The following is a 26,701-nucleotide window of genomic DNA, read 5'->3' as shown; positions in this document are numbered from 1 at the left end:
TTGAGAGTGCAGACAGCAGTTTTCATCAATTAATATATTCTGTAGACATACCCTCATCCGCTCTCTTTTCCTGAAAGCTGATCTGTCCAGTTTTGGAGTTGATGTCAGCAGGCCAGGGAAGCTAGGGTCGATATTCTTCTCTTGATCATCTTCGGTGGCATAAGGGACGGTTGCCATCTCTGTCGTAGCATAGCTTTCGTCGGTAAAGTGTGCGGAACAAACGACTGACCATTTCGTCGGCTTTCCCCACACCCTCGTATTTTGAACAAATTTCGTCCAATTTCTTGCTACTTTCGCATCTTTGGGCCACTGGTGCAACTTGGAACCGTCCCTGTTCGTGTTGTTACACCCTCCGACAACACACCGACGAAAGTGAGAAAATGGCGGATTGCTTCCCGATGTAACGTCACGTTGTGATGTTATCGCTCCGAGAGCGAATAATAGAAAGGCGTTTAATTCGCCAAAATTCACCCATTTAGAGTTCGGAAATCGGTTAAAAAAATATATGGTCTTTTTTCTGCAACATCAAGGTACCGTATATATTGACGCTTACATAGGTGTGGTGATAATGTTCCCCTTTAAATGCTAACACAAAAACCAGAGACAATAACTTCTTTCCTCCGAAAAATGACATACACCAATCTAAACTTTTATACACATTATTGTTATATAATATACACATTATAAAATAATACGGCAATGTTTATTGTTTCTTCTTCCCACAAAGTATATAGTGTGTCTATTTATTTGTAGTTATTTATTCTAAATAAAACTTGGTTACAATATTTCAGTGTGTATCTGTACTTTTTGCGCACATTCAACAATCCCGCTGTAATAATGATGACCGTAATCATCTTGGTCACAATAATCGTGATATGAAATGTTCATATCTTTTTTGGTGTTGGATATTGCAGTGGTTCCTAAAGCTGTGACCCCTGACATGCAAACAATGACCATGACTTGTCGTAAACATGGAAAGAAGTACCAGACCACGTGAATTATTTGATTGCTACTTTGTAGCTTTGATTGATTGATTGAAACTTGTATTAGTAGATTGCACAGTACAGTACATATTCCGTACAATTGACCACTAAATGGTAACACCCCAATAAGTTTTTCAACTTGTTTAAGTCGGGGTCCACGTTAATCAATTCATGGTAAACAATGTGCTGGTTAGTTCGACATGTTGGTGGAGAGAGTGGACCTGAATACACAAAAAATAATATTTGACTCATGGCACACTTTATTGGGACTGGAAGTGGGTTTACTGTATACAAACTCATTTTGGGGGGAACAACAATCTGTCAAAAATGTGGATGAAGAGGGGGATAAAAATATGCAGATATAAAAGAGGTCAAAAATAGCATATTCAGCATACAGCAAGTCTGTGTGGCTGAGTAAAATGTCCAAACAAAATTACCCATAGAACTGAATTGAAAGTTAATTAAAAACAACAGATTTTTTCTCTCAGCATGTCAGAAACAGCGCCCTCTGCTGTGAGTGTGCCGCAAGTGTAAAAGGTTCACATCACCTGGTTATCCCAGGTCGTCTCCTATTCTAGTATGGAGCTGCAAAAATGACCCTTTTTTTACAAAAATGCCTCACAAATGGCGTGTGCACACATTAATGTTCAGTTCTTTTGTGGCTATGTGACTGTTGTCTTCCTTTGCTGCGGTTCAACGTGAGGCCATGTCAGGAACAAACACGCTTGGCTCAGCCAATCACAAGTCTCAAACTGCCGTTAGTCCCGCCCCTTGGCAGCCAACAAACCGCTGTGACGTTCCATTAATAACCTGTGGATAAATATATATTAGTCAGGTTAGAGGAAATTAAAGACTTTGTCCTTTAATAGCAATTTAAAGTGTTCACTCGCAGCAACTCCAAAAAGTCGGTGATTGGTGAATTGATGAATATGCTAATGAGGCCGGAAGCAGCTGGGTGCTCTCCCATTGGCCAATTTGTTGGGAGATAAAGTTGGCCAGAAGCGGAGCTGATTGGCTGATAAAGTTGTGTTGGAATAAGAGACGCTGATTGGTTCATTTCCCCAAATAGTGAAAATATTGCCGGATTAAAAATTGCATGTTTAAAAATGACCAATCACGGACTGTGTACGATTGTCACTTTAAATGACCATTAATGACATAGCCTTTGATTTCCACTAACCTGGCCAATATTTGACTACAGGACATTTTTGGAACGTCACACAGATGTTTGGGCTGGCAGGGGGCGGGACTAATGTCAGTTGTTGGACTTGTGATTGGCTGAGCCAAGCGTGTTTGTTCCTGACATGGCCTCAGCGTGAAGTGCAGTAAAAGGAAGACAACAGTCACACAGCCACTACAAACACAACATTAGTGTGCGCATGCGTGCTAGGTTGGAGTCTAAACAATAATGTTACCCACTGTTTGATTTAAGTAGGTACATTTTGCATACGTTGTCGGCTTACGGCCATACTACCCTGAACACGCCCGATCTCGTCCGATCTCGGAAGCTAAGCAGGGTCGGGCCTGGTTAGTACTTGGATGGGAGACCGCCTGGGAATACCAGGTGCTGTAAGCTTTTTACACTTGCGGCACACTCACAGCAGAGGCCACTGTTTTCTTTCTTTCAATTGTTTTTTCATTCACTTTCATTTCCAAATATACAGCAATAATTGGCACGAAATATTTCAATCATGGGTAAAGCTAAATATGTAAAATCACTCCATATTATCTACTGCTCGCTAGTGTTACCATATCTGAGTTATTGTGGAGAAATATGGGGAAATACAGTAACTACAATAGTCAACTTTATTTACTAACCGCGTAATTAAAAAAAGGTAATGTTGGCTATTCAAACCCTTTATTAATTGAATCCATCCATCCATCCATCCATCCATCTTCTTCCGCTTATCCGAGGTCGGGTCGCGGGGGCAGCAGCCTAAGCAGGGAAGCCCAGACTTCCCTCTCCCCAGCCACTTCGTCCAGCTCCTCCCGGGGGATCCCGAGGCGTTCCCAGGCCAGCCGGGAGACATAGTCTTCCCAACGTGTCCTGGGTCTTCCTCGGGGCCTCCTACCGGTCGGACATGCCCTAAACACCTCCTTAGGGAGGCGCTCGGGTGGCATCCTGACCAGATGCCCGAACCACCTCATCTGGCTCCTCTCTTTGAGCTCCCCCCGGATGACAGAGCTTCTCACCCTATCTCTAAGGGAGAGCCCCGCCACCCGGCGGAGGAAACTCATTTCGGCCGCTTGTACCCGTGATCTTGTCCTTTCGGTCATAACCCAAAGCTCATGACCATAGGTGAGGATGGGAACGTAGATCGACCGGTAAATTGAGAGCTTTGCCTTCCGGCTCAGCTCCTTCTTCACCACAACGGATCGATACAGCGTCCGCATTACTGAAGACGCCGCACAGATCCGCCTGTCGATCTCACGATCCACTCTTCCCTCACTCGTGAACAAGACTCCGAGGTACTTGAACTCCTCCACTTGGGGCAAGATCTCCTCCCCAACCCGGAGATGGCACTCGGACTTGGAGGTGCTGATTCTCATCCCAGTCGCTTCACACTCAGCTGCGAACCGATCCAGTGAGAGCTGAAGATCCTGGCCAGATGAAGCCATCAGGACCAAATCATCTGCAAAAAGCAGAGACCTAATCCTGCAGCCACCAAACCGGATCCCCTCAACGCCTTGACTGCGCCTAGAAATTCTGTCCATAAAAGTTATGAACAGAATCGGTGACAAAGGGCAGCCTTGGCGGAGTCCAACCCTCACCGGAAACGTGTCCGACTTACTGCCGGCAATGCGAACCAAGCTCTGACACTGATCATACAGGGAGCGGACCGCCACAATCAGACAGTCCGAAACCCCATACTCTCTGAGCACTCCCCACAGGACTTCCCGAGGGACACGGTCGAATGCCTTCTCCAAGTCCACAAAGCACATGTAGACTGGTTGGGCAAACTCCCATGCACCCTCAAGGACCCTGCCGAGAGTATAGAGCTGGTCCACAGTTCCACGACCAGGACGAAAACCACACTGTTCCTCCTGAATCCGAGGTTCGACTATCCGGCGTAGCCTCCTCTCCAGTACACCTGAATAGACCTTACCGGGAAGGCTGAGGAGTGTGATCCCACGATAGTTAGAACACACCCTCCGGTTCCCCTTTTTAAAGAGAGGAACCACCACCCCGGTCTGCCAATCCAGAGGTACTGCCCCCGATGTCCACGCGATGCTGCAGAGTCTTGTCAACCAAGACAGCCCTACAGCATCCAGAGCCTTAAGGAACTCCGGGCGGATCTCATCCACCCCCGGGGCCTTGCCACCGAGGAGCTTTTTAACTACCTCAGCAACCTCAGCCCCAGAAATAGGAGAGCCCACCACAGATTCCCAAGGCACTGCTTCCTCATAGGAAGACGTGTTGGTGGGATTGAGGAGGTCTTCGAAGTATTCCCTCCACCGATCCACAACTTCCGCAGTCGAGGTCAGCAGAACACCATCCGCACCATACACGGTGTTGGTAGTGCACTGCTTCCCCTTCCTGAGGCGGCGGATGGTGGTCCAGAATCGCTTCGAAGCCGTCCGGAAGTCGTTTTCCATGGCTTCCCCGAACTCCTCCCATGTCCGAGTTTTTGCCTCCGCGACCGCTGAAGCCGCACACCGCTTGGCCTGTCGGTACCTGTCCGCTGCCTCAGGAGTCCCATGAGCCAAAAGAACCCGATAGGACTCCTTCTTCAGCTTGATGGCATCCCTCACCGCCGGTGTCCACCAACGGGTTCTAGGATTACCGCCACGACAGGCACCAACTACCTTGCGGCCACAGCTCCAATCAGCCGCCTCGACAATAGAGGTGCGGAACATGGTCCACTCGGACTCAATGTCCAGCACCTCCCTCGTGACATGTTCAAAGTTCTTCTGGAGGTGGGAATTGAAACTCTCTCTGACAGGAGACTCTGCCAGACGTTCCCAGCAAACCCTCACAATGCGTTTGGGCCTGCCAGGTCTGTCCGGCATCCTCCCCCACCATCGCAGCCAACTCACCACCAGGTGGTGATCGGTAGAAAGCTCCGCCCCTCTCTTTACCCGAGTGTCCAAAACATGAGGCCGCAAATCCGATGACACAACTACAAAGTCGATCATAGAACTGCGGCCTAGGGTGTCCTGGTGCCAAGTGCACATATGGACACCCTTATGCTTGAACATGGTGTTCGTTATGGACAATCCGTGACGGGCACAAAAGTCCAATAACAAAACACCACTTGGGTTCAGATCCGGGCGGCCATTCTTCCCAATCACGCCTCTCCAGGTTTCACTGTCGTTGCCAATATGAGCGTTGAAGGCCCCCAGTACAACGAGGGAATCACCCGGGGGAGCACTCTCAAGTACTCCCTCGAGTGAATCCAAAAAGGGTGGGTACTCTGAGCTGCCGTTTGGCGCGTAAGCGCAAACAACAGTCAGGACCCGTCCCCCCACCCGAAGGCGGAGGGAAGCTACCCTCTCGTCCACCGGGTTGAACACCAACATGCAGGCTCTGAGCCGGGTTGCAACAAGAATTGCCACCCCAGCCCGTCGCCTCTCACTGCTGGCAACGCCAGAGTGGAAGAGAGTCCAGCCCCTCTCGAGAGAACTGGTTCCAGAGCCCTTGCTGTGCGTCGAGGTGAGTCCGACTATATCCAACCGGAACTTCTCTACCTCGCGCACTAGCTCAGGCTCCTTACCCCCCAGCGAGGTGACGTTCCACGTCCCAAGAGCTAGCTTCTGTAGCCGGGGATCAGACCGCCAAGTGCCCTGCCTTCGGCTACCGCCCAGCTCACATTGCGCCCGACCTCTATGGCCCCTGCTATGGGTGGTGAGCCCATTGGAGGGGGGACCCACGTTGCCTCTTCGGGCTGTGCCCGGCCGGGCCCCATGGGGACAGGCCCGGCCACCAGGCGCTCGCCATCGTGCCCCAACTCCGGGCACTCCGGAGGGGGGCCCCGGTGACCCGCGTCCGGGCGAGGGAAATCTGAGTCTCGGTTCTTGCATTTCCATAGAAGTCTTCGAGCTGCTCTTTGTCTGATCCCTCACCTAGGACCTGTTTGTCTTGGGAGACCCTACCAGGGGGCATGGAAGCCCCCGGACAACATAGCTCCTAGGATCATTGGGACACGCAAACTCCTCTACCACGTTAAGGTGGCAGCTCAGAGAGGAGTTGTTGGACTTGTGATTGGCTGAGCCAAGCGTGTTTGTTCCTGACATGTTGAAATTCAATGATTCGGTACATTTGCAAACAGCTAAAATGATGTACTAAGTAAACTATAACTTGCTACCCTCAAATTTACAACATTTATTCTCAGCAAAAGAGGAGCAATATAAGATGTAATTCAAAACATTTGTATGCACATAACATATTTAAGACCTTTAGCATATCAGTGTGTGGACTTAAGTTGTGGAAAAGATCAAGCCAGTGGTTCCCAAACTTTCTTCACCGAGTACCACCTCAGAAAAAAACTTGTCTCTGCAAGCACCACCATAATGACCAACATTAAAATACAGTAGCATAGTAGGCCTAAGTATTCATTCAAAAAAAAACAAGGCAGAGGTTTTATTTAACAATTATATTGAATATTTTGGCCAGTAGCACTGTGTTTATACGTAGGAAAATACAACACTGTACATTAATGAAGTGATTCTTTGGCGTACCACTAGATGGAGCCCGTGCACCACTAATGGTACACACATCACAGTTTGAGAATCCCTGGATTAAGCAACAAAGTTAAACAATGTAATAATAGGATCCATTTTAAGAAACTGTTCAAACCCAAAGAAGAATCCTTTTAAACATTTTAAACCTTATAGAAAAATGAGATAATTTTGTTCATTTCATAATGTGAATTACAACATGTTTAACTGTTTATTGAGAACAATATTATGTATTATTAATGGATTTAGACTGGGACAGCACGGCGGAACAGAGGTTAGTGTGTGTGCCTCACAATAAGAAGGTCCTGGGTTCAATCTCAATGTTTCTGTGTGGAGTTTCCATGTTCCCTCCGGGTACTCCGGCTTCCTCCCACCTCCAAAGACATGCACCTGGGGATAGGTTGATTAACAACACTAAATGGTCCCTAGTGTGTGAATGTTGTGTTGGCCCTGCGATGAGGTGGCGACTTGTCCAGGGTGTACACCGCCTTCCGCCTTAATGCAGCTGAGATAGGCTCCAGCAACCCCGCGACTCCGAGAGGGACAAGCGGTAGAAAATGGATGGATGGATTCAGACTGTCTACAAGTTGAGAACAGGAGAATAAAACATGTGTTAGTAGTTGTTATGAAAAAGAAAATAAGTGTGATTAAATAAACTCTGCTTCTTCCTACTCCGTTTCAGACATGTTGCAATAAGAAATTGGAAATATTCGCAGAAGAGTATGAAGCCGGACTCGAAGCTGCGACATCAGCTGCTTGCTTCTCTGAGACTTCATTGGATAAATGTGAAATAAAGGAGGCAGCACACAAGTGGAACAAAGGTAAATAACATCAAATATTTACTATTTACTTGATTACATGTAGTAAAAGTACTCAGTGACACTCCATTTGTGTAGTTATTAGCCTCAACTCCAGTGACCAGAATGTTAATGCTAAGAAGCTAACGCTAAAGTGTTTAATGTGTTTGTGTTGTCTGCATGAGATAAACACTGACATTTATTATTTATATAGTTATTTACAGCTGAAATGGACCAAAAAGAATCGCCCGGCCCTCATGAATTCATCATTTACTGAGAGGATGACTTTCTGACTGTTGGACATTGTGGACAAATGCCTGACTTTTTATAAACAATTTGGTACGCTTTATTTTTAAAATCATATTGTTTTGTATTTCACTTACTTTCTAGTAAAATAACTCTGACCTAATATTGTCTGATTATTGACATGGTATCAGTACAAAAAATATAGTAAACCACTCCTCCATACGTCATCAGCCTGATTTGTATAAACTACCCTGAACTGTCAAATGTGATGTAAACACAAACAATGTGCTGGTCAGTTTGACATGTTGGTGGAGAGAGTGGACCTGCATAAACAAAAATAATCTTTGAGTCATGGCCCGCTTTTTGGGACTGGGAGTAGGTTTAATGTATACAGCAGGGGTGTCAAACTCATTTTTTGGGGAACAACAATCCGTCAAAAATGGGGAAGAAGAGGGGTAAAAAAAGATGCAGAGAGAAAAGAGGTCAATAATAGCATATTCAGCATAAAGCAAATCTGTGTGACTGAGTGAAAGGGCAAAAGAAACTGCCCATAGAGTAGATAATAGCCAAGAATTTATTTGAAAGTTAATTCAACACAACTGATTTTTTTTCTCAGCAAGTTAGAAACAGCGCCCTCTGCTGTGAGAGTGCCGCAAGTGTAAAAGGTTTACATCACCTGGCTATCCCAGGTCGTCTCCTATTCTAGTATGGAGCTGCAAAAATTACCCTTTTTTTTTTCAAAAATGCCTCACAAATGACGTGTGCACACATTAATGTTCAGTTCTTTTGTGGCTATGTGACTGTTGTCTTCCTTTGCTGCGGTTCAACGTGAGGCCATGTCAGGAACAAACACGCTTGGCTCAGCCAATCACAAGTCTCAAACTGCCGTTAGTCCCGCCCCTTGGCATCCAACAAACCGGTGTGACGTTCCATAAATAAACTGTGGATAAATATATATTAGTCAGGTTAGAGGAAAATAAAGACTTTGTCCTTTAATAGCAATTTAAAGTGTTCACTCACAGTCACAGCAACTCCAAAAAGTCGGTGATTGGTGAATTGATGAATATGCTAATGAGGCCGGAAGCAGCTGGGTGCTCTCCCATTGGCCAATTTGTTGGGAGATAAAGTTGGCCAGAAGCGGAGCTGATTGGCTGATAAAGTTGTGTTGGAATAAGAGACGCTGATTGGTTCATTTCCCCAAATTGTGAAAATATTGCCGGATTAAAAATTGCATGTTTAAAATTGACCAATCACGGACTGTGTACGATTGTCTCTTTAAATGACCATTAATGACATAGCCTTTGATTTCCACTAACCTGGCCAATATTTGACTACAGGACATTTTTGGAACGTCACACAGATGTTTGGGCTGGCAGGGGGCGGGACTAATGTCAGTTGTTGGACTTGTGATTGGCTGAGCGTGTTTGTTCCTGACATGGCCTCAGCGTGAAGTGCAGTAAAAGGAAGACAACAGTCACACAGCCACGACAAACACAACATTAGTGTGCGCATGCGTGCGAGGCTGTAGGCTAAACAATAATGTTACCCACTGTTTGATTTAAGTGGGTGCATTTTGCGTCAATTGCCAGCTTACGGCCATACTACCCTGAACACGCCCGATCTCGTCCGATCTCGGAAGCTAAGCAGGGTCGGGCCTTGTTAGTACTTGGATGGGAGACCGCCTGGGAATACCAGGTGCTGTAAGCTTTTTACACTTGCGGCACACTCACAGCAGAGGGCGCTGTTTTCTTTCTTTCAATTGTTTTTTCATTCACTTTCATTTCCAAATATACAGCATTGGCAAGAAATATTTCAATCATGGGTAAAGCTAAATATGTCAAATCACTCCATATTATCTACTGCTCGCTAGTGTTACCATATCTGAGTTATTGTGTAGAAATATGGGGAAATACAGTAACTACAATAGTCAACTTTATTTACTAACCGTGTAATAAAAAAAGGTCAGTTAGATTTAACACATAATGTTGGCTTTTCAAAACCTTCATTAATTTAATTAAACATATTGAAATTCAACGATTCGGTACATTTGCAAACAGCTAAAATGATGTACTAAGTAAACTATAACTTGCTACCCTCAAATTTAGAACATTTATTCTCAACAAAAGAGGAGAAATATAAAAAATGTAATTCAAAACATTTGTATGCACATAACATATTTAAGACCTTTAGCATATCAGTGTGTGGACTTAAGCTGTGGAAAAGATTAAGCCAGTGGTTCCCAAACTTTCTTCACCGAGTACCACCTCAGAAAAAAACACGTCTCTGCAAGCACCACCATAATGACCAACATTAAAATACAGTAGCATAGTAGGCCTAAGTATTCATTCAAAAAAAACAAGGCAGAGGTTTTATTTAACAATTATATTGAATATTTTGGCCAGTAACACTGTGTTTATACGTAGGAAAGTACAACACTGTACATTAATGAAGTGATTCTTTGGCGTACCACTAGATGAAGCCCACGTACCACTAATGGTACACACATCACAGTTTGAGAATCCCTGGATTAAGCAACAAAGTTAAACAATGTAATAATATGAACCATTTTATGAAACTGTTCAAACCCAAAGAAGAATCCTTTTAAACATTTTAAACCTTATAGAAAAATGAGATAATCTTGTTCATTTCATAATGTGAATTACAACATGTTTAACTGTTTATTGAGAACGATATTATGTATTATTAATGAATTTAGACTGGGACAGCACGACGGTATGGGGGTTAGTGTGGGTGCCTCACAATAAGAAGGCCCTAAGTTCTATCTCAACGTTTCTGTGTGGAGTTTCCATGTTTGCTACGGGTACTCCGGCTTTCTCCCACCTCCAAAAACATGCACCTGGGGATAGGTTGATTAACAACACTAAATGGTCCCTAGTGTGTGAATGTTGTCTGTCTATCTGTGTGTCAAACTCGTTTTCTGGGGAACAACAATCCATCAAAAATGGGGAAAAAGAGGGGTAAAAAAAGATGCAGAGAGAAAAGAGGTCAAAAATAGCATATTCAGCATATAGCAAGTCTGTGTGGCTGAGTAAAATGGCAAAAAAACTGCACATAGAGTAGATAATAGCCAAGAATTGAATTGAAAGTTAATTCAACTCAACTGATTTTTTTCTCTCAGCATGTCAGAAACAGCGCCCTCTGCTGTGAGTGTGCCGCAAGTGTAAAAGATTTACATCACTTGGTTATCCCAGGTCGTCTCCTTTTCTAGTACTAACCAGGCCTGAACCTGCAAAGGAGCTGCAAAAATGACCCTTTTATGAAAATGCCTCACAAATGGCGTGTGCACACATTAATGTTTAGTTCTTTTGTGGCTATGTGACTGTTGTCTTCCTTTGCTGCGGTTCAACGTGAGGCCATGTCAGGAACAAACACGCTTGGCTCAGCCAATCACAAGTCTCAAACTGCCGTTAGTCCCGCCCCTTGGCAGCCAACAAACCGGTGTGAGGTTCCATAAATAACCTGTGGATAAATATATATTAGTCAGGTTAGAGGAAATTAAAAACAGTGTCCTTTAATAGCAATTTAAAGTGTTCACTCACAGCAACTCCAAAAAGTCGGTGATTGGTGAATTGATGAATATGCTAATGAGGCCGGAAGCAGCTGGGTGCTCTCCCATTGGCCAATTTTTCGGGAGATAAAGTTGGCCAGAAGCGGAGCTGATTGGCTGATAAAGTTGTGTTGGAATAAGAGACGCTGATTGGTTCATTTCCCCAAATTGTGAAAATATTGCCTTATTAAAAATTGCATGTTTAAAAATGACCAATCACGGACTGTGTACGATTGTCACTTTAAATGACCATTAATGACATAGCCTTTGATTTCCACTAACCTGGCCAATATTTGACTACAGGACATTTTTGGAACGTCACACAGATGTTTGGGCTGGCAGGGGGCGGGACTAATGTCAGTTGTTGGACTTGTGATTGGCTGAGCCAAGCGTGTTTGTTCCTGACATGGCCTCAGCGTGAAGTGCAGTAAAAGGAAGACAACAGTCACACAGCCACGACAAACACAACATTAGTGTGCGCATGCGTGCTAGGTTGGAGGCTAAACAATAATGTTACCCACTGTTTGATTTAAGTAGGTATATTTTGTGTATATTATCGGCTTACGGCCATACTACCCTGAACACGCCCGATCTCGTCCGATCTCGGAAGCTAAGCAGAGTCGGGCCTGGTTAGTACTTGGATGGGAGACCGCCTGGGAATACCAGGTGCTGTAAGCTTTTTACACTTGCGGCACTTTCACAGCAGAGGGCGCTGTTTTCTTTCTTTCAATTGTTTTTTTCATTCACTTTCATTTCCAAATATACAGCATTGGCAATAAATATTTCAATCATGGTTAAAGCTAAATATGTAAAATCACTCCATATTATCTACTGCTCGCTAGTGTTACCATATCTGAGTTATTGTGTAGAAATATGGGGAAATACAGTAACTACAGTAGTCAACTTTATTTACTTACCACGTAATAAAAAAAGGGTCAGTTAGATATAACACATAATGTTGGCTATTCAAACCGTTTTTTAATGTAACATATTGAAATTCAACGATTTGGTACATTTGCAAACAGCTAAAATGATGTACTAAGTAAACTATAACTTGCTACTCTCGAATTTACAACATTTATTCTCAACAAAAGAGGAAATATAAAAAATGTAATTCAAAACATTTGTATGCACATAATATATTTAAGACCTTTAGCATATCAGTGAGTGGACTTAAACTGTGGAAAAGATTAAGCCAGTGGTTCCCAAACTTTCTTCACCGAGTACCACCTCAGAAAAAAACTTGTCTCTGCAAGCACCACCATAATGACCAACATTAAAATACAGAAGCATAATAGGCTTAAGTATTCATTCAAAAAAAGCAAGGCAGAGGTATTATATAACAATTATATTGAATATTTTTGGCCAGTAGCACTGTGTTTATACGTAGGAAAATACAACACTGTACATTAATCAAGTGATTCTTTGGCGTACCACTAGATGGAGCCAGCGTACCACTAATGGTACACACATCACAGTTTGAGAATCCCTGGATTAAGCAACAAAGTTAAACAATGTAATAATATGATCCATTTTAAGAAACTGTTCAAAGCCAAAGTGTTTACAAAGTGCAAAGAAGAAGAATCCTTTTAAACATTTTAAACCTTATAGAAAAATGAGATAATCTTGTTCATTTCATAATGTGAAGTACAACATGTTTAACTGTTTATTGAGAACAATATTATGTATTATTAATGGATTTAGACTGGGGCAGCATGGCGGTACAGGGGTTAGTGTGTGTGCCTCACAATAAGAAGGCCCTGGGTTCAATCTCAATGTTTCTGTGTGGAGTTTCCATGTTCCCTCCGGTTACTCCGGCTTCTTCCCACCTCCAAAGACATGCACCTGGGGATAGGTTGATTGGCAACTTAAATGGTCCCTAGTGTGTGAATATTGTGTTGGCCCTGCGATGAAGTGGTGACTTGTCCAGGGTGTACCCCGCCTTCCGCCCGAATGCAGCTGGGATAGGCTCCAGCACCCCCGCGACCCCGAGAGGGACAAGCGGTAGAAAATAGATGGATGTATTCAGACTGTCTACAAGTTGAGAACAGGAGAATAAAACATGTGTTAGTAGTTGTTATGAAAAAGAAAAGAGGTGTGATTAAATAAACTCTGCTTCTTCCTACTCCATTTCAGACATGTTGCAATAAGAAATTGGACATATTTGCAGAAGAGTATGAAGCCGGACTCGAAGCTGCGACATCAGCTGCTTGCTACTCTGAGACTTCATTGGATAAATGTGAAATAAAGGAGGCAGCACACAAGTGGAACAAAGGTAAATAACATCAAATATTTACTATTTACTTGATTACATGTAGTAAAAGTACTCAGTGACACTCCATTTGTGTAGTTATTAGCCTCAACTCCAGTGAACAGAATGTTAATGCTAAGAAGATAACGCTAAAGTGTTTAATGTGTTTGTGTTGTCGGCGTGAGATAAACATTGACATTTATTATTTATATAGTTATTTACAGCGTAAATGGACCAAAAAGAATCCCTGACCCTCATGAATTCATCATTTACTGAGAGGATGACTTTCTGACTGTTGGACATTGTGGACAAAAGCCTGACTTTTTAAGAACAATTTGGTACACTTTATTTTTAAAATCATATTGTTTTGTATATTATTGCTTTGTATTTCACTTACTTACTTTTTAATAAAATAACTCTGACCTAATATTGTCTGATTATTGACATGGTATCAGTACAAAAATATAGTAAACCACTCCTCCATACGTCATCAGCCTGATTTGTATAAACTACCCTGAACTGTCAAATGCGGTGGAAAAACAAACAATGTGCTGGTTACTTTGACATGTTGGTGGAGAGAGTGGACCTGCATACACAAAAATAATCTTTGAGTCATGGCCCGCTTTTTGGGACTGGGAGTGGGTTTAATGTATACAGCAGGGGTGTCAAACTCATTTTTTGGGGAACAACAATCCATCAAAAATGGGGAAGAAGAGAGGTAAAAAAAGATGCAGAGAGAAAAGAGGTCAAAAATAGCATTTTCAGCATACAGCAAGTCTGTGTGGCTGAGTAAAATGGCAAAGAAACTGCCCATAGAGTAGATAATAGCCAAGAATTGAATTGAAAGTTAATTCAACACAACTGATTTTTTTCTCTCAACAAGTTAGAAACAGCGCCCTCTGCTGTGAGAGTGCCGCAAGTGTAAAAGGTTTACATCACCTGGTTATCCCAGGTCGTCTCCTATTCTAGTATGGAGCTGCAAAAATTACCCTTTTTTTTTCAAAAATGCCTCACAAATGGCGTGTGCACACATTAATGTTTAGTTCTTTTGTGGCTATGTGACTGTTGTCTTCCTTTGCTGCGGTTCAACGTGAGGCCATGTCAGGAACAAACACGCTTGGCTCAGCCAATCACAAGTCTCAAACTGCCGTTAGTCCCGCCCCTTGGCAGCCAACAAACCGGTGTGAGGTTCCATAAATAACCTGTGGATAAATATATATTAGTCAGGTTAGAGGAAATTAAAGACTATGTCCTTTAATAGCAATTTAAAGTGTTCACTCACAGCAACTCCAAAAAGTCGGTGATTGGTGAATTGATGAATATGCTAATGAGGCCGGAAGCAGCTGGGTGCTCTCCCATTGGCCAATTTGTTGGGAGATAAAGTTGGCCAGAAGCGGAGCTGATTGGCTGATAAAGTTGTGTTGGAATAAGAGACGCTGATTGGTTAATTTCCCCAAATTGTGAAAATATTGCCTTATTAAAAATTGCATGTTTAAAAATGACCAATCACGGACTGTGTACGATTGTCACTTTAAATGACCATTAATGACATAGCCTTTGATTTCCACTAACCTGGCCAATATTTGACTACAGTTTGGAACGTCACACAGATGTTTGGGCTGGCAGGGGGCGGGACTAATGTCAGTTGTTGGACTTGTGATTGGCTGAGCCAAGCGTGTTTGTTCCTGACATGGCCTCAGCGTGAAGTGCAGTAAAAGGAAGACAACAGTCACACAACCACGACAAATACAACATTAGTGTGCGCATGCGTGCGAGGCTGTAGGCTAAACAATAATGTTACCCACTGTTTGATTTAAGTAGGTACATTTTGTGTATATTATCGGCTTACGGCCATACTACCCTGAACACGCACGATCTCGGAAGCTAAGCAGGGTCGGGCCTGGTTAGTACTTGGATGGGAGACCTCCTGGGAATACCAGGTGCTGTAAGCTTTTTACACTTGCGGCACACTCACAGCAGAGGGCGCTGTTTCCTTTCACAAAATATCAATTGTTTTATTCATTATTTTTCATTTCCAAATATACAGCAATAATTGGCAAGAAAATTTTCAATCATGGGTAAAGCTAAATATGTCAAATCACTCCATATTATCTACTGCTCGCTAGTGTTACCATATCTGAGTTATTGTGTAGAAATATGGGGAAATACAGTAACTACAATAGTCAACTTTATTTACTAACCGTGTAATAAAAAAAAGGTCAGTTAGATTCAACACATAATGTTGGCTATTCAAACCCTTTATTAATGTAAGCAAACATATTGAAATTCAATGATTTGGTACATTTGCAAACAGCTAAAAGTATGTACTAAGTAAACTATAACTTGCTACCCTCAAATTTAGAACATTTATTCTCAGCAAAAGAGGAGAAATATAAGATGTAATTCAAAACATTTGTATGCACATAACATATTTAAGAGCTTTAGCATATCAGTGTGTGGACTGAAGCTGTGGAAAAGATTAAGCCAGTGGTTCCCAAACTTTTTTTTACCACCTCAGAAAAAAACTTGTCTCTGCAAGCACCACCATAATGACCAACATTAAAATACAGTAGCATAGTAAGCCTAAGTATTCATTCAAAAAAACAAGGCAGAGGTTTTATTTAACAATTATATTAAATATTTTGGCCAGTAACACTGTGTTTATACGTAGGAAAATACAACACTGTACAATAATCAAGTGATTCTCTGGAAAACCACTAGATAGAGCCAGCGTACCACTAATGGTACACACATCACAGTCTGAGAATCCCTGGATTAAGCAACAAAGTTAAACAATGTAATAATAGGATCCATTTTAAGTAACTGTTCAAAACCAAAGTGTTTACAAAGTGCGAAGAAGAAGAATCCTTTCAACATTTTAAACCTTATAGAAAAATGAGATAATCTTGTTCATTTCATAATGTGAAGTACAACATGTTTAACTGTTTATTGAGAACAATATTATGTATTATTAATGGATTTAGACTGGGACAGCACGGCGGTACAGGGGTCAGTGTGTGTGCCTCACAATAAGAAGGCCCTGGGTTCAATCTCATTGTTTCTGTGTGGAGTTTCCATGTTCCCTCCGGGTACTCCGGCTTCCTCCCACCTCCAAAGACATGCACCTGGGGATAGGTTGATTAACAACACTAAATAGTCCCTAGTGTGTGAATGTTGTGTTGACCCTGTGATGAGGTGGCGACTTGTCCAGGGTGTACTCCGCCTTCCGCCCGAATGCAGCTGTGATAGACTCCAGCACCCCCGCGACCCCGAGAGGGACAAATGGTAGAAATTGGATGGATGGATTCAGACTGTCTACAAGTTGAGAACAGGAGATCAAAAGTGTTAGTAGTTGCTATGAAAAAGAAAAGAGGTGTGATTAAATAAACTCTGCTTCTTCCTACTCCGTTTCAGACATGTTGCAATAAGAAATTGGAAATATTCACAGAGGAGTATGAAGCCGGACTCGAAGCTGCGACATCAGCTGCTTGCTACTCTGAGACTTCATTGGATAAATGTGAAATAAAGGAGGCAGCACACAAGTGGAACAAAGGTAAATAACATCAAATATTTACTATTTACTTGATTACATGTAGTAAAAGTACTCAGTGACACTCCATTTGTGTAGTTATTAGCCTCAAGCCCAGTGAACAGAATGTTAATGCTAAGAAACTAACGCTAAATGTGTTTGTGTTGTCTGCGTGAGATAAACACTGACATTTATTATTCATATATTGTTATTTACAGCTGAAATGGACCACAAAGAATCGCCCGGCCCTCATAAATTCATCATTTACTGAGAGGATGACTTTCTGACTGTTGGACATTGCGGACAAAAGCCTGACTTTTTAAGAATAATTTGGTACGCTTTATTCTATAAATTATATCGTTTTGTATATTATTGCTTTGTATTTCACTTACTTACTTTCTAGTAAAATAACTCTGACCTAATATTGTCTGATTATTGACATGGTATCAGTACAAAAATATAGTAAACCACTCCTCCATACGTCATCAGCCTGATTTGTATAAACTACCCTGAACTGTCAAATGTGATGGAAACACAAACAATGTGCTGGTTAGTTTGACATGTTGGTGGAGAGAGTGGACCTGCATACACAAAAATAATCTTTAAGTCATGGCACGCTTTTTGGGACTGGGAGTGGGTTTAATGTACAGGTAAAAGCCAGTAAATTAGAATATTTTGAAAAACTTGATTTATTTCAGTAATTGCATTCAAAAGGTGTAACTTGTACATTATATTTATTCATTGCACACAGACTGATGCATTCAAATGTTTATTTCATTTAATTTTGATGATTTGAAGTGGTAACAAATGAAAATCCAAAATTCCGTGTGTCACAAAATTAGAATATTGTGTAAGGCTAATACAAAAAAGGGATTTTTAGAAATGTTGGCCAACTGAAAAGTATGAAAATGAAAAATATGAGCATGTACAATACTCAATATTGGTTGGAGCTCCTTTTGCCTCAATTACTGCGTTAATGCGGCGTGGCATGGAGTCGATGAGTTTCTGGCACTGCTCAGGTGTTATGAGAGCCCAGGTTGCTCTGATAGTGGCCTTCAACTCTTCTGCGTTTTTGGGTCTGGCATTCTGCATCTTCCTTTTCACAATACCCCACAGATTTTCTATGGGGCTAAGGTCAGGGGAGTTGGCGGGCCAATTTAGAACAGAAATACCATGGTCCGTAAACCAGGCACGGGTAGATTTTGCGCTGTGTGCAGGCGCCAAGTCCTGTTGGAACTTGAAATCTCCATCTCCATAGAGCAGGTCAGCAGCAGGAAGCATGAAGTGCTCTAAAACTTGCTGGTAGACGGCTGCGTTGACCCTGGATCTCAGGAAACAGAGTGGACCGACACCAGCTGGACTGCTGCTGAGTGGTCCAAAGTCATGTTTTCTGACGAAAGCAAATTTTGCATTTCCTTTGGAAATCGAGGTCCCAGAGTCTGGAGGAAGACAGGAGAGGCACAGGATCCACGTTGCCTGAAGTCTAGTGTAAAGTTTCCACCATCAGTGATGGTTTGGGGTGCCATGTCATCTGCTGGTGTCGGTCCACTCTGTTTCCTGAGATCCAGGGTCAACGCAGCCGTCTACCAGCAAGTTTTAGAGCACTTCATGCTTCAATTCAATGATTTGGTACATTTGCAAACAGCTAAAATTATGTACAATGTAAACTATAACTTGCTCAAATTTACAACATGTATTCTTAACAAAAGAGGAGAAATATAAAATGTAATTCAAAACATTTGTATGCACATAACATATTTAAGACCTTTAGCATATCAGTGTGTGGACTTAAGTTGTGGAAAAGATTAAGCCAGTGGTTCCCAAACTTTTTTTTACCAAGCACCACCTGAGAAAAAAACTTGTCTCTGCAAGCACCACCATAATGACCAACATTAAAATACAGTAGCATAGTAGGCCTAAGTATTCATTCAAAAAAAAACAAGGCAGAGGTTTTATTTAACAATTATATTGAATATTTTGGCCAGTAGCACTGTGTTTATACGTAGGAAAATACAACACTGTACATTAATCAAGTGATTATTTGGCATACCACTAGATGGAGCCAGCGTACCACTAATGGTACACACATCACAGTCTGAGAATCCCTGGATTAAGCAACAAAGTTAAACAATGTAATAATAGGATCCATTTTAAGAAACTGTTCAAACCCAAAGTGTTTACAAACTGCGAAGAAGAATCCTTTCAACATTTTAAACCTTATAGAAAAATGAGATAATCTTGTTCATTTCATAATGTAAAGTACAACATGTTTAACTGTTTATTGAGAACAATATTATGTATTATTAATGGATTTAGACTGGGACAGCACGGCGGTACAGGGGTTAGTGTGTGTGCCTCACAAAAAGAAGGCCCTGGGTTCAATCTCAATGTTTCTGTGTGGAGTTTCCATGTTCCCTCCGGTTACTCCGGCTTCTTCCCACCTCCGAAGACATGCACCTGGGGATAGGTTGATTGGCAACTTAAATGGTCCCTAGTGTGTGAATATTGTGTTGGCCCTGCGATGAGGTGGCGACTTGTCCAGGGTGTACCCCGCCTTCCGCCCGAATGCAGCTGTGATAGGCTCCAGCACCCCCGCGACCCCGAGAGGGACAAATGGTAGAAATTGGATGGATGGATTCAGACCAGTGCCGGCCCAAGCCTCCATGGGGCCCTAAGCAAAATTTGATTTTGGGGCCCTCTATTTCTGCCAATAATATTGATTGTTGATCATTCACACACCTACTATAAACTCATTGCGGCTCTGGCAGTGTTGTTTACATGATCCTATTGTCAGCCTGGCATGTCTTTACAAATGACATGTCATTTATAAAGATATGGTGGTGGCCCAGTTAAGAACATAAATAATACCAATGAATGAACGAATGATGTCCAGAGTGCCACATATGGTTCCTAATCTTAAAATGTAGAAAACATTCAGCTACAAGGGTGGCCTGGGGTTGAACAGTCCAAGTGATAAAGCTTTGTATTTACAGTAAAAGTGTCATCTTGTCTCATCAGTCTTGTACTTATTACCTCTTTAATTACTAGTTTACATTTTTAGTTAATTGTTCATATTCAATGTTTACTTTGTACAAAGAGAGCGCAGTCTACTGAAGTTAAATTCATCAATAGTTTTCCCCTTTGAAAGACGCAAGGCAAATTTCTTCCATTTCACCATGTTGCTACAATGATCTTCACTGTTTTCATGCTGTTTCAGCAGTGCACCTATGTTGACCCAATCCCGCTGTCCCTCGGCTGCCAGTTTTAAGGACTTTTTGGAAAATAATTTGCAGCAAAAGCAATAGACTGCATCTTTACTTCTTGAATAAGTCAGCCAGCTACGCTTGACTTTTTCCCCATTGACTAGCTGTCTGTAGATATAATGATAATGAAAACTTCGGCCATCATGCCGTTTGGGGAATGAAAAGTTCTCCTTAATAGACAGTGGTCCTCTGATCACCTGCTCAGTCCTGTCTGAATCTGAGAGGAAAGATATGGCGTCACATTAGTGCCAAAAATCCGAGCGCATAAAAACTGTTATCGCGCGCTGATTCTCCACTTCGTGCGCGCGCGACACCCTTGCGCGCGCGCGAGGTGTCTTTTTGCGCGCGCGCGGTGCCTTTCTGCGGGCGCGCCGTCTCGGTCTGTGCACTCTCTGTGTACTCCTGGCATCTCTCCTCGCGCTGTCATGTTTCTTTTTGGCACTTTGGGGGCGGGTATGCTTAGACGGCCCCTCCTTTCTGATTGGCTCTGAGCATTTTTCATAAGACCAATCATTCTCCAGCGTAGCAACGTTGTAGCCATCTTACCTCGGACAGCTAGCCTCAATCATTACATTGATGTCAAAGCAAGTTATGGTAATTTAATTAGTACATGTACCAATTAAATTACCATAACTTGCTCGATTTTCGACCAATTTACAAATGGTTTGCCTTGTTACAAATCTTATTACATGTAGATATGACATAGGATCAGGGCCGGCCCGTGGCATAGGCCGTATAGGCAAATGCTAAGGGCGCCGTCCATCAGGGGGCGCCACGCCAGTGCCACAAATGTTGGAGAAAAAAAAAAAAAAAGTTGGTACTATTATTTCTAAATACAAAAAATAATCCCACGTTAATTAAAATGCAAAGTAAAGCCTATATAATAGAAATACTATTTGTTACAACATTACAACCCCCCTCATTTATTTATTCATATTTTTTTTTATCTTGTTAACTATTCTGATTGTTAATTTGCTTTCTTTAAGTAAAAAAAAGGTCAAAGACAAAGCTATTTGGTTTCTTGTGAGTATATACAGTTCACTGCCGATGTGGGGGGGCGCCACCTAAAATCTTGCCTAGGGCGCCAGATTGGTTAGGGCCGGGCCTGCATAGGATGCTGCACCTGTTGAAATCACCTCTTTCGCTATAAAAAAAAGACTTAATTGTGCAACATAGTTGTGTAGGGGCAGTGTTAGTCAGTTCTCTGATTATTTTAAACTGTTTCAGAATACATTATTAAAAGGCTATTTTTAACATTTTAAAAACAAAATTCAAAGATTATTTCATTAATTTTATGGCTGAATCAAAAGAAATTCCATAAATTAGAAAACAAATGTTCAAGAAGAAGTGAAAACTTTGCGCCTATAACAATCTTGATACATATTGACGATGACCCACCCTGCTATACTTCTGATTATCTCTGAGCATTTTTCGCCTGGCCAATCAGAAAGAAGGGGCCGGCTAAGCATACCCACCCCCAAAGTGCCAAAACGAAACACGACAGCGCACAGACCGAGACGGCACGCGCGCAAAAAGGCACCACGCGCGCGCAAAAGGGTGTCACGCGCGCGCACGAAGTGGAGAATCAGCGCGCGATAACAGTTTTTATGCGCTCGGATTTTTGGCACTAATGTGACGCCATAGCAGGCGGCAAACGTCACAGGTGCAGCAGAGGCAGCTTTACATTTAAAGAGAGGCAGGAAGAATCACTAAGCCTAGATCAGCAGCAGCACTCTGTTGACCTAAAATTGTGTTTTTGTACAATAATATATCTTTGATCATTTAGAAATCATCAGTCAGACTCGTACATGCACAAAATAAAAAATAAGAATTTTTTGTTAATTGCTTTTGGGGGCCCCCTGGTGGCCGCGGGGCCCTAAGCAAGCGCTTAGTACGCTTATGCCTTGGGCCGGCTCTGACTACAGGACATTTTTGGAACGTCACACAGATGTTTGGGCTGGCAGGGGGCGGGACTAATGTCAGTTGTTGGACTTGTGATTGGCTGAGCCAAGCGTGTTTGTTCCTGACATGGCCTCAGCGTGAAGTGCAGTAAAAGGAAGACAACAGTCACACAGCCACAACAAACACAACATTATAGTGTGCGCATGCGTGCTAGTCTATCGGCTAAACAATAATGTTACCCACTGTTTAATTTAAGTAGGTACATTTTGAGTGGACTGTCGGCTTACGGCCATACTACCCTGAACACGATCTCGTCCGATTTCGGAAGCTAAGCAGGGTCGGGCCTGGTTAGTACTTGGAGGGAGACCGCCTGGGAATACCAGGTGCTGTAAGCTTTTTACACTTGCGGCACACTCACAGCAGAGGGCGCTGTTTTCTTTCTTTCAATTGTTTTTTCATTCACTTTCATTTCCAAATATACAGCATAAATTGCCAAGAAATATTTCAATCATGGGTAAAGCTAAATATGCAAAATCACTCCATATTATCTACTGCTCGCTAGTGTTACCATATCTGAGTTATTGTGTAGAAATATGGGGAAATACAGTAACTACAATAGTCAACTTTATTTACTAACCGTGTAATAAAAAAAAGGTCAGTTAGATTTAACACATCATGTTGACTATTCAAACCCTTCATTAATGTAATCAAACATATTGAAATTCAATGATTCGGTACATTTGCAAACAGCTAAAATGATGTACTAAGTAAACTATAACTTGCTACCCTCAAATTTAAAACCTTTATTCTCAACAAAAGAGGAGAAATATAAAAAATGTAATTCAAAACATTTGTATGCACATAACATATTTAAGACCTTTAGCATATCAGTGTGTGGATTTAAGTTGTGGAAAAGATTAAGTCAGTGGTTCCAAAACCTTTTTTCACCAAGCACCACCTCAGAAAAAAACTTGTCTCTGCAAGCACCACCATAATGACCAACATTAAAATACAGTAGCATAGTAGGCCTAAGTATGCATTCAAAAAAACAAAGGAGAGGAGAGGTTTTATTTAACAATTATATTGAGTATTTTGGCTAGTAACACTGTGTTTATACATAGGAAAATAAAACACTGTACCTTAATCAAGTGATTCTCTGGAAAACCACTAGATGGAGCCAGCGTACCACTAATGGTACACACATCACAGTCTGAGAATCCCTGGATTAAGCAACAAAGTTAAACAATGTAATAATAGGATCCATTTTAAGAAACTGTTCAAACCCAAAGTGTTTACAAAGTGCGAAGAAGAAGAATCCTTTCAACATTTTAAACCTTATAGAAAAATGAGATAATCTTGTTCATTTCATAATGTGAAGTACAACATGTTTAACTGTTTATTGAGAACAATATTATGTATTATTAATGGATTTAGACTGGGACAGCACGGCGGTACAAGGGTTAGTGTGTGTGCCTCACAATAAGAAGGCCCTGGGTTCAATCTCAGTGTTTCTGTGTGGAGTTTCCATGTTCCCTCCGTGTACTCCGGCTTCTTCCCACCTCCAAAGACATACACCTGGGGATAGGTTGATTAACAACACTAAATAGTCCCTAGTGTGTGAATGTTGTCTGTCTATCTGTGTGTCAAATTCATTTTCTGGGGAACAACAATCCATCAAAAATGGGGAAAAAGAGGGGTAAAAAAAGATGCAGAGAGAAAAGAGGTCAAAAATAGCATATTCAGCATACAGCAAGTCTGTGTGGCTGAGGGAAATGGCAAAAAAAACTGCACATAGAGTAGATAATAGCCAAGAATTGAATTGAAAGTTAATTCAACACAACAGATTTTTTTTCTCAGAAATTAGAAACAGCGCCCTCTGCTGTGAGAGTGCCGCAAGTGTAAAATGTTTACATCACCTGGTTATCCCAGGTCGTCTCCTATTCTAGTACTAACCAGGCCTGAACCTGCAAAGGAGCTGCAAAAATCACCCTTTTATGAAAATGACTCACAAATTAGTGCACACATTAATGTTCAGTTCTTTTGTGGCTATGTGACTGCCTAAAGATAGCGTGATAAATATACCAAGTTATTCCACATTTTTTTTTATTTGCAAACCTTACAAAAATATCTGAATCTAGTAAAACTCACTGTGGAGTTAAAAACCTCAGAAGTGTCAGTAATCCATGCCCCTACATGGTCAATATCATTGAAAACGACAATTCCCAGAATGCCAAGGGAAAATTGCCGCCAAATTACTGATTGAAGGCACCTGAAAAGGAAGGAGGTTCAGTCAGAGTCATTCACCAAACAAGCTGCATGCAAGGAAGAACAGCAAGCAGACACAACCGCAAGATCTACTCTACAAGTTTCTCCAAACACACCAATGGTCGGTGAATATGCTTCATTTGATGACGATCGAAATGCTTTGCATATATATATATATATGCCGTATATATATATATATATATCAGAGGTGGGACCAAGTCATTGCTTTGCAAGTCACAAGTAAGTCTCAAGTCTTTACCCTCAAGTCTCGAGTCAAGTCCCGAGTCAAGACAGGGCAAGTCCGAGTCAAGTCCAAAGTCAAGACTGGAAAGTCTCAAGTCAAGTCCCAAGTCCTGCATTTTGAGTTTCGAGTCCTTTCAAGTCATTTAACCACAGACTAATATATTTACACAGATTGTGTATGCTTTTAAAACGCTGTATTTATTTATTAAAACAAGTGCATTTGAAATTGCAGGGAAAAAGATAGTGCTGACATTGCACTTCAAAATAGCACTATTAACCAGTCATTTTAAACATGTACCTCATTCCTTTACAGAATAAACACATTTGAAAAAAACAAGTGCAACTGTACTTATTTGCACAAAAGTGTTAACATTGTATTTCCATGGCATATTGCATTGTAACTAGTTCCACAGCAGTTTCTATCCTGTTCTTACCTTATCTCATTGATCTCATCTCATACTGTATGTGTGTTTATGTGTGCGTACACATGAAAAACATAACAAATATATGAACATAACAATGAACAGAGTTGTACTTTTTAGATGTCAGGACCCTATGCAATATGTACACATATTCTTAATATAGTATACATTTTAACTGACCTTTATTTGACTATGTTTGTCTTTTTGTAGGTGGCTAAAATACGCGGTGCTGCTGACTGCCGTCTAACGTTACGTTACTGTGTGTGATACATTGACTAACGTAATGTTACTGTGTGTGATACATTGACTAACGTAATGTTACTGTGTGTGATACATTGACTAACGTTACGTTACTGTGTGTGATACATTGACTAACGTAACGTTATGTATAGGTACCTCATGAAACCCTGCTTAAAAAAAAATCACTTGACAAAAAGTATGAATAAGGTAGCAAACTGCAGTGGACGCAACAGATTGCCGTGTTTGCAATGACGTTATAACCATAGACATCTTATAAGTAGACGCAGCATTGGTTGCTGTGACGTGAGCAATTTGCCCGCCATCTTGAAGTGCTGATGAGGAGCCGGCGAGCAGCCTAAACTGACAGTTGAAAGGTAGAAAACAAAGATGGTGTTCAGCGTTTTCCTGCTCAAATGAGCGGACTGTTGAAAATAGGAATCGGGGGATTACTTTTCACAAGTAAGATTTAACATTAACGTACTATTGGTTGTATTTTATGAAAATAATATTACCACAGAGTTGAGAAGGATCAAAGATCTTCAATATTTGCATGTGAAAATCACAAAGAAATCTTCTGGGGGAGGATGACGCCCCTACAGGGGTTTGGTTTACAAACTTTCAGCCCCACCTAAAACAAAACTCACCAGCCACGACTGATTATGATGCATTCTCATTTTAGGCAAAGTATAAGACAATACTTTCTTAACAGTATAATTGTAACCAGGAATCAGTCTTCAAGTAACAATATTCAAATACTAACATTGTTGGGTTAAACAGAATTTGGTTTTATTCTGAATCCAGTGAAACAGATTGGTGGTTTTAGCTGATATGAAGACTTTCAGGTGTTTATATATGTTTAAGTATTTGGCAGACGCTTTTATCCAAAGCGACTTACATAAAATAATACATATAAAACAATCACTGCAAACATTATCATTTAAGGGAAGAATGTAATAGAAAATATCAATACAAAGTGTCAAGACAGAATAAACTCTCTGCTGCTGAAGCAACAGAGATACAGTCTATAGGTCCCTAAGATATATAGATATCTAATGTATTCATACATTGTTTACGTAGGATACACGCATATGTATATATAACCTAATCATATTGTTTCTTCAATTTAAAAATAGTTTACCGTTTTTTTCCCCCTTCTCTGGGATTATATTCCCAGTTTTGATTTCGGACGTCTGGTCACTTATAGCGTATAAGAATATTATATTACTGTTAAGCAAACTATGAATAATAAAACACGCCAAAACATGTCTGTTACACACGTATGACAAAAAAGCGCGTGAAAATCAGTGGTATTC

At 41.5% G+C, this 26,701-nt stretch overlaps 3 non-coding genes and 2 pseudogenes across 3 annotated transcripts; all 5 read left to right on the top strand.

Annotated features, from left to right (window-relative positions):
* The first annotated feature begins 2,440 nt into the window (after window positions 1-2,440).
* On the top strand, window positions 2,441-2,559 carry LOC133570436 (5S ribosomal RNA). Its single transcript, XR_009810203.1, has one exon. It is a non-coding gene; the product is annotated as a 5S ribosomal RNA (ribosomal RNA).
* Window positions 2,560-9,293: 6,734 nt separating this feature from the next.
* LOC133570320 (5S ribosomal RNA) lies at window positions 9,294-9,412 on the top strand. The gene has a single exon (XR_009810096.1). It is a non-coding gene; the product is annotated as a 5S ribosomal RNA (ribosomal RNA).
* A 2,420-nt stretch (window positions 9,413-11,832) lies between these two features.
* LOC133570309 (5S ribosomal RNA) lies at window positions 11,833-11,951 on the top strand. Its single transcript, XR_009810086.1, has one exon. It is a non-coding gene; the product is annotated as a 5S ribosomal RNA (ribosomal RNA).
* A 3,416-nt stretch (window positions 11,952-15,367) lies between these two features.
* On the top strand, window positions 15,368-15,476 carry LOC133570378 (5S ribosomal RNA; annotated as a pseudogene).
* A 7,023-nt stretch (window positions 15,477-22,499) lies between these two features.
* On the top strand, window positions 22,500-22,613 carry LOC133570402 (5S ribosomal RNA; annotated as a pseudogene).
* Window positions 22,614-26,701: the final 4,088 nt, after the last annotated feature.

The sequence above is a fragment of the Nerophis lumbriciformis genome, linkage group LG27, assembly GCF_033978685.3.
Source record: "Nerophis lumbriciformis linkage group LG27, RoL_Nlum_v2.1, whole genome shotgun sequence".
NCBI lineage: Eukaryota > Metazoa > Chordata > Actinopteri > Syngnathiformes > Syngnathidae > Nerophis > Nerophis lumbriciformis.
This window is presented reverse-complemented; position numbering and strand designations above follow the sequence as displayed.